The following is a 13,491-nucleotide window of genomic DNA, read 5'->3' on the forward strand; positions in this document are numbered from 1 at the left end:
ATTATGTGCTTTTGTGACCATGGCTGCAGGAACCTGAAGCAGCCCCGTCTCCCAAAATGTGTTCCCAAAATCTCCTAAGAAACCTTTGGCTTTCATCTCAAAATATCCTGTCCATTCAGCATGTCTTGAAACAGTATCACTTTCAAAGTTGCACTGTGACTGGCAAGCAGAAGTGACTTAATGCCGATCCCAAACATCATTCAAAAAGGTCCCTGAAATGAGCTCAAAATTATGTCTTGACCAACTGGGTAGTAGCAGCTTCTTATTAAAAAAGCTGCAATCCTTAGGCATGGTGGTAGCAACAAGGTTTTTATGCTAAAAACTGGCTAGACATGAGAAGCTGAAAAAAACAGAAGGTGATGAGCCACTGGGGGTTATTTCACCAAGCTTTACATTCTCAGTTCTGAAATGGTGACTGCAAGACCCAGGAATGGTTGGACAGAGAAACAGGATCCACTAGTAACCTACTTATCTGCCATAACTTAAATATCAGTCTTAGAAAAGAGTTGTCCACTGGACTTGCACCTCTCTCTCTGTTTGCTATAGAAGGAGTCACTGATGATGAACTGTGAATCAGGGCAATAAGACTGGAGGGAGAAATCCCAGTCCAAGGGCTACCAGGAGCATTGTTCTAGTCCTAGAGCTCTACAAAGACACAGAATGAACCAGATTGTTCAAAGCCTCTGCTATAAGCAGCATATGGATCTTCAAACCCAGACCTCATGGCATTTCCAATATGCCTGAGCCATGGGCAGAACACACATTTAATTCCTGATACAAGTAGTGAAGTATCCATATAACGCGGCTGTTTGGTCTGGAATGATGACCCCTATCTCTTGGTTTCCCATCTGAAATCAAGGGAGTATAAAATCTTTATAAAACTCTCTCTTGGTAATACTTGAATGCTTCAGTCCTTTTCAGAATTTTCTTCTTCCATTTCACTCCCACTCAAACTCACAAACAGCACTGAACTGAGAAATTAATTCCACCCAGCTGTTCCTATGGAAGGGAAAGTACATAATAGAACTTGCCACTGAACATCCACTTCACCGGAGAAGGGATTCTCTTCTCCTTTGCCTCTCCTCTACCTTCTGATGTTCCTCCACTATGTGCACCTAGCTGATTAAACAGGCCTGTCATACTAGACTTTACTTCAGAGGCTTAAGAGAGATATAAATGGTGCACAGATGTTGTGCAGGCCACCTGCAAATGACTGGGGCTCCCACTACAGGAAAGAGGATGCTCTCGTAATTCAAATGCTGCTGTTAGAAGAAAATAATGTGCGAAGATGTCCCCACTAAACTAGTCTTACCTAAATCTCTCTGTGATGGTACCATGTTTTCATCCCCTTCTGTTTCAGCCCTACACCTGGAGAAACCTCCCCACGGAAATTAGTAAGGCTACTGTCTCACTCCTTTTCATCATCAAATCTTTCACTCTAATTATGCCTGAAAATCCCCAACATGTGGTGGTCAGCAGGCAACTGCCAAACCAGGACATGATGTCTCCTCAACTCTTAACACTTTACTTTTTATTCTTTGCCTACTCCTGCCTTTATCTTGCCCATGTCTGCAAAGCACTTGATTGTGTCTAACATGCAGATTGCAAGCTCTGCAGAGTCCGATTCCCCATGTGGTGACTACCAAAGTATTTATGGTAGCAATAAAAATTGAAGATGCAAAATCCTCTTTGCTCCCTTAATGATCTGCTACATCTGCTCCCAGTGATCTGGAAGCCAAATAGAGCAGATATTTATAGGAGCCAGAAAATGAGCAGTTTGACTTTCCAACCTCTAATGGTGGATTGTGTAGCCAATAGGTAGTACAGAATGTTCTGATCTCTGTCCTTCTGATGCAATTACTGTTTGGAGAGCAGGCAGACACCTCCCTGAAATTGCCTTGCATTTACAACAGCAAAAATATTCAGTTTTGCCATGGTACATCCTGAATCTCTATCTATGCATGGCCTATGTGAAATAGAAGACTTCACCTCGAATTAACTCATAACAGAAGGCATAATGACGTGGAATCTTTTCTGAGGCAATCTACCTTCCTTCACACTGACAGAGTTTGGTTTTCCTCACTGTGGAGGACTTTACTGGATTTTATATATTGCTTTTACAGAAATTAACACTGTGTTCAAGTGTTCAAGGCCAGGTTGAACGAGACTTTGAGCAACCTGGTCTGGTGGAAGGTGTCCCTGTCCATGGCAGGGGGATTGGAACAAGAGGATCTTTAAGCTCCCGTTTAAACACAGACCATTCTGTGACTCTATGGAAAGAGAGTGGAGAAAAAAAAGTGCTATTCCCCCTCCATTTATTGCAGGGAAAGGATGTGGCTGTGACTCCAGCTCTAGCAGACTCCTCAGTCCTGTGGTGAATCAGTCAAGAACTAGCAGGGCCATATGCAGTCAAACAGCTGCAGAGCTGCACTGTCAAAATAACTGATGTGAACCCTTTGGAACTCCCTGAGGTGTTGCGAGGTTTAATTACTGTTTACATATGCTTAGAGATCTTCATATAAAGACAATATGTTCATGGGAGGCATCATTAATATCATTGCTGCTGCTGGCTAATGCAGTCCTGGTAAAGGTGACAGCAAACCAGCCAGAGGGGCATGCAGGAATTCCCTCTCCTCCTGCTGCAGGATACAGCAGTGGGAAACCTCCTGTTTTCCATTCCTCTGCAATGGCATTACCTACAAGGGCAAGTCAACCTACGCTATAGGCACAGGTTCTGTCATACTTCCAGGCTATAGGCCAAACCCTGAGGGATGGTGTAGACCAGCAATACTGCTTTGGTAGCTCACTGTACTTCCAAGTTGCAATATACTTCATCCTTCCTTCTTAACTTAATTACTTAAGAAGTTTGGAACTGATCCATTTGGGATTGCACATGCTCCTGAGTTGGTGGTTGTGTCCTTGTCGCCCTTATGGGGCTCTGAGTCACAGTCTTCTACATATCACTATAGGAAAAACACTCCTAATGATAGAGTATACTCCTAGTTGGAAGTCAACAAACTACCCCTCTGATAGGAAAATGTTGACCTCTGTCACAGGAGATACAATGGAATACAGAGCAGGCACTGACATTTGATAGTAAGTCTGTTTCTGACTATGCAGGTCACATACCTCTGTCTCTTTTTCTTTTTTTTTTTTTTCTTAATAGATGGTGTACAATTTGTCTTCAATTGTCTTTTAACAAATCAAGGAAGGCTTTCAAATGACTTTCTGTCATGAGGAGCTTTAGACAATTAAAACATGATATAATGACTGCATAGCTAGCAGTGCCTAAGCTAATGATATAAAGAGAGCTGACAGAAGAAAAAGGGCCTCCTTTTGCAAAAAACATCCACATGGCTTATGGGCTTCCTGAAGATTAAAGAGATTGTACACTCAAATTAGAATAATATGCTGAGCCCCAGGTACAGAGTTCCATCTCTATGCTAAGTAGGTAAGGCAGAAGCACAGATTTAAAGGTTTACTGCTGCTCCCTGCAGAAACATATCCAAAGGCATGCATTTAGGACTCTGATAAGTTCCATCACAAGTAGTGAGCAGGCTGGTTTGTGCAGTGCCAGAATTACCCTCAACATAATTCATCAGTAGATCCCTCCCACCCTGCTTTTAAACATATTCACTTCAGGATTTCACAGCTTCATCTGCCCAGCCAAAAAACAGCTGTCACAGTAAAAGGTGATGAGAGAAGGGCCAAATGTCACATCTAAGTGCATGCAGTCATATCCTGGGAAGGTGGTGATACAGCCTGAGAGGTCACTCAGCAGTGTGTGTGGGATGTGGCAAGAAGGATTCCATCCCTTCCATCCTCATGAAAGACACTGATTTGTCACACAGAGGATAGACCACTGGTGGTCCTAAATGAATAGAATAACCTGCCCCTCAGCACTATCAGGGAATCACTTCTGTCAGGTCCTTTATACATCACTAAATGAATTATTAGAGATACCATGCAGATCTCATTCCCTCTGAGCCACCTGCAAGTCAGCCATAGATGCCAGGGCTCAGTTGTGGACTAGGGATTGATGCCAGTTATTTTATTAATTGAATACTTTTTTACCATGTAACCATGAGTCTTTATTCTCGTCCCAGGCACTACAGTCTCTTCTTTTGTACTTGGGAACATTTCAAGGCTGCATCTGCTGCAAAAAAATCTGTTCAAAAAGTTTGAATGAGTTGACTTAGCAATAGAATCATAGAACCATGGAATACTCTGAGTTGGAAGGGACTCACAAGAATCATCAAGTCCACTACTCCTGGCCCTGCATAGGATATCCCAAGAATCCCACCATGTGCCTGAGGGTTTTGTCCAAACACTGCTTGAGCTCTGTCAGGTTGGGGGCTGTGCCCACTGCCCTGGGGAGCCTGTTCAGTGCCCAACCACTCTCTGGTGGAAGAACCTTTTCCTAATATCAAACCTAACCTGCCACTGACACAACTCCAGCTGTTCCTCAGGTCCTGTCACTGGTCACCACAGAGCAGAGTTCAGTGTCTGCCTTTCCACTTTCCCTCTTGAGAAAGTTGTGGACAGCTATCTGGTCTCCCTCAGGATGCCCTGCAACTGGAATACTGGGATAGAAGTTTTTTTTTGTTATAACCAGGTACTACTCAATAGTACAGAAGAAGTTTTCACTTTTTGCACAGAATTTCATGAACTGGATGTGATTCCCAGTAAGGGACTGGATTTCAGCTCACTGGACAGCAACTGAAGGCTTCTCTTCAAACATAACTACAATAGGATGTGTGAATACAGGTACCACAAAGAGTGATGGTTTCCAAGCTTGTGGCTGGAGATTAGAATTTCACTTCAGATCATGAGAGGGAGTGTTTGAGAAATATGGGTGCTATTTGTACCAAAATGATAGAATTCAACATCCCCCAGACTGGTATGAGGAGTGTAACAAGGAAAGACAAAAGAAAGCAATACATGACTGTCTGAAAGGATAAGCAAGTTCTTTTTCACTCTACCTCAGAGTCTTCAACAGTGTAGATACTTCCTCTCCTGTCTGATAAGCAGAGACAAATCATAGAATGGCCTCAGTTGGAAGGGACCTGAAAGATCAACTTGTTCCAAACCCCCTGCAATGGGCAGGGACACCTTCCACTAAACCAGGTGCTTTCCATAGATCCCCAAGAGGATCTAAAGACATTTTAGCCCAAGATGATGCCTCCAATAGCAATGCATTCACTTCCAAATATGACTTGAATGCCTCCCTCAACAGAATTTTACCCTCTTCTGCCACCAATTCTTCCATGGCCTCTGGTCACACAGGCCATTTTGATGTAGATTCTGCTTACACATCCCCTCAGTCTCTTGTCTTCCAGAATGGCCTTAAGCTTTCCTCCACAGCTCTTTACTTGCCAGAGATACAGCATTCCACATGATCTCTTCTGAAGCCTCTCAAATTTGCCTACTTCTCCCCTAAAATGCCAGTGACCAATAAAGAACACTTAAGTGAAAAAATGGAGTAATTTATCTAACTTGAATCACTTCTGACACTTCCCACTTTTTCCTTTTTTTGCATATAGTACTCCTGACAGCAACATTAACTCCCTTAAAAATGTAATAAAATGTTGAGATTGAGGCATGCACTAGTGTTTGCAGAGCCTAAACCTGGGTTATACCATGTCAGTCCAGTCCACTACAGCCCACAGCTCTCAGTTAGCCCTGTGTGAGCCAGGCTGTGTTCACCTTTAGTCTTTCACTGGTATCACTTCCATAAAACAGGGATAATTTCCTTACAGGCCACCTGCAAGCCTTACAGGATCACTAACATTCATGCAGCTTTCTGAAATCTTTTCATTTCGAGACACTGTATGACAACCACTGGCCTTGTTACCACCATTGTTTAGTATATGCAGGTATTCCCAGCTCTGTTCTATCCAGCTGATGGAATTTCCCCTCCAGTCCTCTTAAGTTTCAAGATTACCTTGCATTTAATACTGCCCAAGAAACAGGAATCACTACCTTCACATCCTTCAAACAATCTCTCTTTCTGCTCTTCACCTGCAGTTCTCAGCTTCTTTTGAATGCAAGCTTGAGAATAAAGGCAGCAGTGGAAATGGAATAGAAGTCCAGCCTTAGGAGGTATAACTTCATACCGTATTTATCTCAGAAATGAAGCTTTATTTGAAAATATTATTATTATTAATATTAGTGAAAAAACTGTAAATAAAAAATATTTAAAAACAAGCGGAAAACTAAAAATAAATCACCTATCAACCCCCTGGAAATTGCATAGTCACTGTCTTGTACTTTGTGCAAGATAAATAAATTTGTGCTGAGCAAATAAAATGTTAAATGCTATGAGATCAGCCTGGCAGGATGGTGTGCTCCTTTACAAGGACTGTAAGGAGAATGCTGCTGGACAACTAACATTTGGGAATTTGTCAGGGAGGTGGTACCAACTAGGCTTTAGGATGTACTGGCAGGATTGAGGCACACACAGACCTGGGAGAAAAAGTGGTGGTAAGGCAGGTATGGTTTGGCTTGTTTGTCACCTGCCAGACTCATGGCATTCTACCTCTTTTGGCTACTGCAAAGAGACCTTAATTAAGCAAGAGTAGGACTATACACCAGGTACTTTTCTCATTTTTTTAACCTAGTTTACTTTCTCATTGTGTTTTTCAAATTAACAGAAAATTGTCACTGATATCTCTAACCTCTGCAGAATTTCCATTTCCCTCAGGTGAGCAAACTAGCAGGCCAAATCTATAAAGAGAAAGCATTATGCAATTTATTAAGCCTGGAATTAAGTACCATCAGGAACTGTTACAGTTAGGACAGATCCTAACGTAGATTTGTTTTTTTTTACTTCTACCACTAGAGGCCTGTAATGTGCTGCACATTTGGAAAAATCCACATTATCTGTCAATGGAACAACAGTACCATGAGTACAAACCTGCATAATGATTTTAAAGAAGTTTCTACATATTTAATTTCAGCTTCGGAAGACAACTTTCTGCCAATGGCAGAACATGTTCAAATAAGCAACTACTCAGTGGTTTAATAAGAGAAAACCCTTAATAGCCAAATCTTACAGCATTCTGCAAGTGAGCAACTTTCCTCAGCCCTCTCTAAAACTCGTGGAATGATCCCTTGTGTAATATTGCTTAGATTGGGATGTGCTGAACAAACACCCAGCCAGGTAGCTTCAGGTTAGGAATAAATAGAAATTTAGGGATAAATATTCACATCTAGCTTGTTTGTGGATTTGATTTGAAGCTATAGCACATCTGACATCTTCCCTGGTGGTGGTAGTCCGAAAAAAGTACCTCACCTATGCATAAAGGCTGTACTTAGTGCTATTGGAAAAATATTTTTTTATTCTAAAGTAGTCAAAAGAGATGGGTATTTCCAAAACAATAGTGCTGTTTATAATTGTGGGGGCGGGGGGAGAGGGGGTGTTTTGGTTTGGGTTTTTTACTACATTGATTTGGGCATTTGATCATTCAGCTTTGCTCCGATAGGCAAATTTTCTTTGTGTATAAATAAAACTTGGTTGTGGATTTCAGAGTAACCATTGAGATCCCAGCCCGTAACTGAATCTGTGTGAGTAGAGACAAGCTGAGCCCTCAGACTGGTGGTTTTCTACTCCTGACATCCCTCAGGCTGCCTCCAGCTCTGATAGTTACTCTCTTACAAGGTGGTCATGGGCCACTGACTTTTCACAATGTTCATTTCAGAGTTGCTGCTTCATACTGAAGAGCACATTCCTCCACAAGTCACTGCACACCTTGCACTGGAGGTGTTTGCAGGGGAAGGTAAGAGATGGCAGCAGAAATTGCTTCCTGGGATAAGATTCATCTCACCTAAGTTTACCCACTTGAAAGTTAGATGTCTTCAGCAAACCCACAGCCAAGTGGAGACAAACCAGCATTATTAGGGGACTAGTCACAGTGCCTGTCAGATCTGCCATGAATCACCAGTTAGCAGTGCCTAGGTTTTGTACTCACAAAAGAAAGAGCCTAGATAGCTAACTGAGAGTTTATGCCTAAGTAGCATAGTTCAAATCAGAAGAGAGAAATGTCCCTCTTCCTGCCCCGAGTCCTGGATATTGATGGCACCACTGGAAATACATGAGTCTGAAGCTCTCTGCTGAGGGCTCTCTGAGGTAATTTCTCTCTGTGGATCATAATGTAAGCAAGTAAAGTGTAGAGTAAAGAAATGGAGAAGCTTTGATTTGCTGGTGCTTCCTCCCCCAGCACTGTGGGTGTAACTGGCTATACATAAAACATGAGAGAGTCAGTGTTGCTCACAGCTCTATGGCCAGTCCTCTGGCAGCCAGGGAAAAGGCAGGACTGTGAGATCCCTCCCCACTGTGGGTGTTTGTGCTTTCCTGCTCTGCTCTTCCCACACGTGTGGCACTGCCACTGTTCCTCTCTGAACAGAGAATCCAGGGTCACTGCAGAGCCAGAGCGCAGAGAGGCAGTGACAAAGCAAAAGCAGGAGGCGTTCTGGAGGTGGGAGCGCTTCCCTTGCCACCCAAGCCAAAGCCTGAAGGTGACTCATCCTCCTCTGCACTAGCTCTTGCACAAATCCTCTAACAGGGAAGCTTCATGCACTGTTCTTCCCTCCCTTCCCCTTTCTCTCCCTCCCTGCAGAGGTGATCCAAAAAGTCTTTCTTTCCCCAGAAAGTCATCTTTGTTGCTTGGTCACTGGCGTACCCAAGTCCTGTTATTATTTACTGCTCCAGGCACCGCTCGAGTCTTTAGGCATTTACTGCAAAGCAGGGCAGCAAATCTGGCACACTTGATAAAATAAGCATTCCAAGGCAGCAGCTCAGCAGATATAAACTGATGTGGCTCCAGAGAAAATATAACCCTCGGGACTCACTTTGTCACTTGAGACAGCAAATGCAAAATGCCCCTGTGAAGACTTTGAAAGCAGACTGGTTTAAACTGGGCACAGCTTTGCTGATTTTAAAGCTGTGCTGCTTCTCATTCACACCAGCACGGGAATGTTTGCTAACAACCCCATTGTGCACCTCAGAGCGCAGCAAAACTCGCCTTCCCACACACCTAAAGGAGGTGTCTTCTAAAATTAAAACACCATTCTCGATAGCATTGTAACATGCTGGATTTTCATATCAGAATATGGCATGATGAAGAGCTGATAAACAAATCCTCAGGGCTGAAGCTTCAAACAGAAGGCAGCAAAGTAGAATTATGCTACCTTTCTCCAGCTGTAGATTTGGTGCCATAACTCGAGGGAACAGAGACCATCTGAGCCTCTGTCCCTGGCACACTTGTGTTTCTGCTCCTGACAACGCAGAAGAGTCAGACACTCAGTGACCTTCAGAACCTGATCAGCTTTATCTCCAGGAAATCCTCACAGTGAGAAGCCAGCATTCCCTTCCTGGGGTTGTTAAAGAACACATGCTACCCTGGACTCATCAGGGAAGGCTTGGCTTTTCCCTTTCTCAAGACTTCATCAGTAAGATGATGCAAACATTGCAAAAACTAAATGGGAAGTACAGAACCATCCATATCATCCTAAAGCAAGTCCTTCAGCCCAGCTGAGGCTGCCCTTTAGGAAAACAGCTTAGCTTTGCACACATGAGACAAGCTCCCTCAGCTGCTCTAACCAGGTGTAGTTGGTCTGATGTCAGGAGACACCAGGGGAGGCTCAGGTCAGACCTGTCTCCTGGGCCCATGTGTTTTACAGCACACCGGTGCCACACTGTTGCATTTGAAGCAGTCACTCAACTCCTGTAATTAATAAAAAGCAAAAACAAGCTTCCATTGCCAGAACATCTCAGTGTTCTCCACTGCAAATTGTTCTTTCTGTTCCCTAAAAAAACATGGGGAGCCATCAGTAAAAATGGAGGTGATAACAATCCAGCAACTAGGGCTGGGGATCAGACCTGCCACCCCAAATTTCACTGTCACCATCAACTCTGCAACAAGCTTGCTTTAGCACTTCTGGAAAGCCCTTGCCTTCTCACACAAGATGAATATTCACACCAATATCCTTCACCCAAGTTCAACCAACCACCGAAGAATGTACAAGTACCTCCTTCTCTGATTCTGTTACACCTTCTTTGGAAGAAAAGATGTTCATACTGTCTCACTGGACACTGCAAGCTTAAGCATTTCTGCTCTGGAGACATCTGTGCTTCACAGTCTCTGTAAAACAGACCAAGCCTTCAATGTCAATTTTAAAAATTACTTCTAAATTAGGATCTTAATACAGCTGATTAAAATACCTCTAATTGCCTTTTGTGAATATGAGCCCTTATTTGTTGCAATGGATTTTTGCCACCTCTGTAAAGTGTTTAAATTAGCAGTTGGTTCAAGAAGAGCAATTTGGGGGATCATCAGAGGGAGGTAGACCCCTCTGGTGGGAAACCAGCTCACAGAATCACAGTAAGGGTCAGGTTGGAAGGGACCACAGTGCGTCATCTGGTCCCCCCTCCTTGCTCAGGCAGGACCATCCCAGAGCACAAGGCACAGGATTGTATCCAGACAGTTCTGGAATATCCCCTGTGAGGAGACTCCACACCCTCTCTGGGCAATCTGTTCAGTGCTGGATCACTGCACAGCAAAGTTGCTCTTCCTCATGTCCAGGTGGAACTTCCCGGGCATCAGTTCCTGCACATTCCTCTTGTGCTATTGCTGGGCAGCCCCAAGCAGAGCCTGGTCCATCCTCTGTCCCCTCCCTGGTGGCACTGACAGACATGTGGGAGATCCCCTCTCCATGTCTCTTCTGGAGGTTGAGCAGCCCCAGCTCCCTCAGCCTTTCCTCCTAAGAGAGATACTCCAGTCCCTCCAGCATCTCCCCAGACTCCGCTGGACTCACTCCAGGAGCTCTGTGTCTCTTCTGTGCTGAATGGCCAGAACTGGACACAGATGTGCCTTCCTAGGGCTGAGCAAAGGGGCAGAACCTGCTGGTAAATGCTGTTCCCAAAGCACCCCAGGATCCCATTGTCCTACCTGTCCCCCAGGACACACTGCTGGCTCAGGGGCAGCTTGTTGTCCACCAGGACTTCTACATCCTTCCCTGCAGAGCTGCTTCCCAGCAGATCAGCCCCAGCCTGTGCTGGTGCCTGAGGTTATTCCTCCCCAAGTACAGACCCTGCATTTGCTATTGCTCAGTTTCAGACAGTTCTACTCTGCCCATCTCTCCAACCTGTCAAAGCCCTTCTGAAGGGCTGCCCAGACCTCTGAGGGATCAGCCACTCCTCCAGCTTTGTGTCATCAGAGGAGGTTTCAACTGCTCTTTGTAGCTGCTTGTCTTTCCTCAGAGGCAACAGAGGGACCAGGGATCATGACCCCACTGAGAGTTCACAGATATCACAGAATGAATCTAGACCAGAAGTGTGAAAGAAGTGTTTACTTGTAAAAGGACTGATACAGATATTTGTATTGCAGTAGGTTTTCCTTCGGTCCACCTTGACGAACCAGCAGGGTTGGATCAAAGCTAACTCATGTCTCACCAGTGCACAGTTAGCACTAGATTTAACTGTACCTGACTGTATATTTCCACAGGCTCCTGAACTGATACAGTGGGGTATGTTTTGACTAAAACATCTGTTTTGAAGTAAACAATACAGTGAAACCAATTGCAAAAGTAAAAAGTTTGATCTGAAAATTTCATGTGAAAAAAAGTATTTCAGACTTTACAAAATGGAATTATTCCAGCAGAGCCATGGAGGTAATTCAGTTTCACAAAACCTGAGCCAAAATATTTGGCTTAATCTATGAAGATTATTCAAAAGTGTTCAAGGTTGAATGGGGCTCTGAGCTACCTGGGCTAGTGGAAGGTGTCCCTGTCCATGGCAGGGGGGTTGGAACAAGATGATCTTTAAGGTCCCTTCCAATCCAAACCATTCTGTGATTCTATGAAGCTGCAGCAGGGGATACATTTACTTACTAGAAACAAGGCAATTAAATCACAGTGGGAGAGGCACAGGGCTAGAACAGGTCTCCCAGGATTTAGGGTGGAATTAACAGCCCTGGCAATTCTCAGGCCTTGACTGGAGCCACCAGCAGGATGGAAAGTTCAGATGATAAAAGTTGTGTAGAAGCTACCCAAGTTCTGGAACATAAGCATAGTCAGTGCTTAAATATGTCAAACCAGAAAATCACCAAGTGTTTATAATGTTGGGATAGGAAATTATCAGGAAAATAACATGGACAGCATAGGTGCTGCAGGGAAAACACAAGCAATCTCTGCCACTGTATGAGAACAATTGGTTGCATCAATTTGTGGTTATGCAAAACATCAAGTGTTCCAGGAGCATCACGAATTTACCAATGTTGAAAAATATCTGTCCAATGCATGTTTTGCCATGATGATGATGATGATAGTTTTATTGCAATGTATGATCATTCTCCTGCTTGATAAGAGAAATATATTGGGACTGGTGAGAAAAAAAGACACATAGGCAAATACATTCACTCTTACTGTGTACATGCACAGAGAGTGTTATTTGATAACAGGAGTTATAGAATCATAGAATGGCTTGGATTGGAAAAGACCTTAAAGATCATCTTGTTCCAACCCCCTGCCATGGGCAGGGACACCTTCCACTAGCCCAGGTTGCTCAGATCCCCATCCAACCTGGCCTTGGACACTTCCAGGGATGCGGCAGCCACAGCTTCTCTGGGCAACCTGTGCCAGGGCCTCCCCACCCTCACAGGGAAGAATTTTTCCCAATATCCAATCTAAACGTGCTCTTTGCCAGCACTCCAGCCCTTGGAAATAGTCTCTCCATCTTCCCTGTGGGCTCCCTTCAGGTACTGGAAGATCACAGTGAGGCCACCCTAAGGCCTTCTCTTCTCCAGGCTGAACAATCCCAACTCTCCCAGTCTGCAGAGCTGCTCCATCCCTCTGATCATCTTGGTGTTCCCCCTCTGGCCTCGCTGCCACAGCTCCATGTCCTTGCTGTGCTGGGCCCCCAGGGCTGGAGGCAGCACTGCAGAGGTGTCTCCCCAGAGTGGGGCAGGAGGGCAGAATCCCTCAACCTGCTGGAATCCATGCAGTTAAACACATGTACACTGGAAAAAATTACATATTTCATTTTCCCCCCTCATTTCAATGTCTTAGCTTACAGATATAACTAAAGAGCAATTCTTCTAAATCTGGTGCTGGTTCTGCTACTACCAGCTTTCTGTTCAGCACACACACTCAGAAGGGGTACAGCTATTGAAAAGAACAGGCATGCAAACCACAGAGATTTCCTGAGTGCAAACACAACTTCTGTCTTTTCTGGAGGTGTAAGCCTTCAGAGGGAAGTGACAGTACTCCCACCACAATGGCACCCCTCCTGATCCCATCTGGGAGCAGAGTGGGTAGCAGGGATTGAGTATCCTGCTCCCGGCATCCTGCTCCCAGCTCACACAGCAAAGTCACTGAGGCAAAGGGCTTGGTGGCAGGGGAAGAGGAAAGGGGGAGAAACCCCAAGTCTCTACATGGCTTTCAAGACTAAACACCAGATTTAGAACTTGTGAGCAGTCATGGATTTATGTATTT

The sequence above is a fragment of the Pithys albifrons genome, chromosome 3 (assembly GCF_047495875.1).
Source record: "Pithys albifrons albifrons isolate INPA30051 chromosome 3, PitAlb_v1, whole genome shotgun sequence".
NCBI lineage: Eukaryota > Metazoa > Chordata > Aves > Passeriformes > Thamnophilidae > Pithys > Pithys albifrons.